This window comes from Oncorhynchus keta, unplaced genomic scaffold (genome assembly GCF_023373465.1).
Source record: "Oncorhynchus keta strain PuntledgeMale-10-30-2019 unplaced genomic scaffold, Oket_V2 Un_contig_6476_pilon_pilon, whole genome shotgun sequence".
Lineage (NCBI taxonomy): Eukaryota > Metazoa > Chordata > Actinopteri > Salmoniformes > Salmonidae > Oncorhynchus > Oncorhynchus keta.
Window position 1 is genome coordinate 5,001 of NW_026288889.1, and position 2,500 is coordinate 7,500.

Consider the following 2,500-nt stretch of genomic DNA (forward strand, 5'->3'; position numbering starts at 1 on the left):
GGGCAGTTACACTATATAAACCCTGTGTCCCAGCATTGGGCCAGTTACTGGGCTATATGGCCTGTGTCCCAGCATTGGGCCAGTAACTGGGCTGTATAACCCTGTGTCCCAGTTTAAGCATAACCCTGTGTCCCAGCATTGGGCCAGTAACTGGGCTGTATAACCCTGTGTCCCAGCATTGGGCCAGTAACTGGGCTGTATAACCTGTGTCCCAAAGCATTGGGCCAGTAACTGGGCTGTATATTACTGTGTCCAGCATTGGAGCCAGTAACTGGGCTATATAACCCCTGTGTCCCAAATTGGGCCAGTAACTGGGCTCCATAACCCTGTGTCCCAGCATTGGGCCAGTAACTGGGCTGTAACCTGTGTGTCCCAGCATTGGGCCAGTAACTGGGCTGTATAACCCTGTGTGCAGCATTGGGCCAGTAACTGGGCTATATAGCCTTGTGTCCCAGAATTGGGCCAGTATCTGGGCTCTCTATGTGTCCCAGCATGGCCAGTGGCTGGGCTGTAACCCTGTGTCCCAGCATTGGGCTACTGGGCTGTAACCCTGTGTCCCAGCATTGGGCCAGTAACTGGGCTATATAACCCTGTGTCTCAGCATTGGGCCAGTATCTGGCTATAACCCTGTGTCTCAGCATTGGGCCAGTAACTGGTCTATATAACCCTGTGTCCCAGCATTGGGCAATGTAACTGGCTGTAACCCTGTAATTGGGCCCCCTGTAACCCTGTCCCAGCATTGGGCCAGTAACTGGGCTGTAACCCTGTCCCAGCATTGGGCCAGTAACTGGGCTGTAACCCCCTGTCCCAGCATTGGGCCAGTAACTGGTCTATATAACCCTGTGTCCCAGCATTGGGCCAGTAACTGGAGGAAACCCTGTCCCAACATTGGGCCAGTAACTGGGCTATATAACCCTGTCCCAGCATTGGGCCAGTAACTGGGCTGTAACCCTGTCCCCAGCATTGGGCCAGTAACTGGGCTGGCCTGGATTGGGCCAGTAACTGGGCTGTAACCCTGTCCCAGCATTGGGCCAGTAACTGGGCTGTAACCCTGTCCCAGCATTGGGCCAGTAACTGGGCTGTAACCCTGTATCCCAGCATTGGGCCAGTAACTGGGCTGTAACCCTGTCCCAGCATTGGGCCCAGTAACTGGGCTACAACCCTGTCCCAGCATTGGGCAGTAACTGGGCTGTAACCCTGTCCCAGCATTGGGCCAGTAACTGGGCTGTAACCCTGTCCCAGCATTGGGCCAGTAGCTGGGCTGTAACCCTGTGTCCCAGCATTGGGCCAGTAACTGGGCTGTCCCAACTGGGCTGTAACCCTGTCCCAGCATTGGGCCAGTAACTGGGCTGTAACCCTGTCAGCATTGGGCCAGTAACTGGGCTGTAACCCTGTCCCAGCATTGGGCCCAGCACCTGTGTCCCAGCGTGGGAGTAACTGGGCTGTAACCCTGTGTCCCAGCATTGGGCCAGTAACTGGGCTGTAACCCTGTCCCAGCATTGGGCCAGTAACTGGAAACAACCCTGTCCCAGCATTGGGCCAGTAACTGGGCTGTAACCCTGTGTCCCAGCATTGGGCCAGTAACTGGGCTGTAACCCTGTGTCCCAGCATTGGGCCAGTAACAGGCTGTAACCCTGTGTCCCAGTGGGCCATTGGGCTGTAACCTGTCCCCCTGGGCTGCCAACCCTGTCCCAGCATTGGGCCAGTAACTGGGGCTGTCCCAGCATTGGGCCAGTAACTGGGCTGTCAGCATTGGGCCAGTAACTGGGCTGTAACCCTGTCCCAGCATTGGGCCAGTAACTGGGCTGTAACCCTGTCCCAGCAGGCTTGCCCTGTCCCAGCATTGGGCCAGTAGCTGGGCTGAACATCCCTCCCTCCACGAACAAGCATTTCACTGTTACACAGAAACCAAACCGTCCATCGTGCTCCATCGTGCGCCATCGTGCTCCCATCGTGCTCCATCGTGCGCCATCGTGCTCCATCGTGCTCCATGCGTGCTCCATCGTGCTCTATCCTGCCATCGTGCCTATCCTGCCCCATGCCTGCCCCATCGTGCCCCATCGTGCAATGGGCTCCATTATCGTGCTCCATGCGTGCTCCATACGTGCCCCATCGTGCCCATCGTGCCCCATCGCTCCATCGTGCTTATCGTGCCCCATGTTTTTCGTGCTCCCATCGTGCTCCATCGTGCCCCATCGTCCCATCGTGCCCCATCGTGTTTTATCGTGCCCCATCGTGCTCCATCGTGCCCCATCGTGCTCCATCGTGCCCCATCGTTCCATCGTGCTCCATCCCTGCCCCATCGTTCTCCATCGTGCCCCATCGTGCCCCATGGTGCTCCATCGTGCCCCATCGTGCCCCATCGTGCTCCATCGTGCTCCATCGTACCCCATCGTGCCCCATCGTGCTCCATCGGTGCCCCATCGTGCCCCATCGTTCCCCATCGTGCCATCGTGCTCCATCATTTATCGTGCCCCATCTGCTCCATCGTACCCCATCG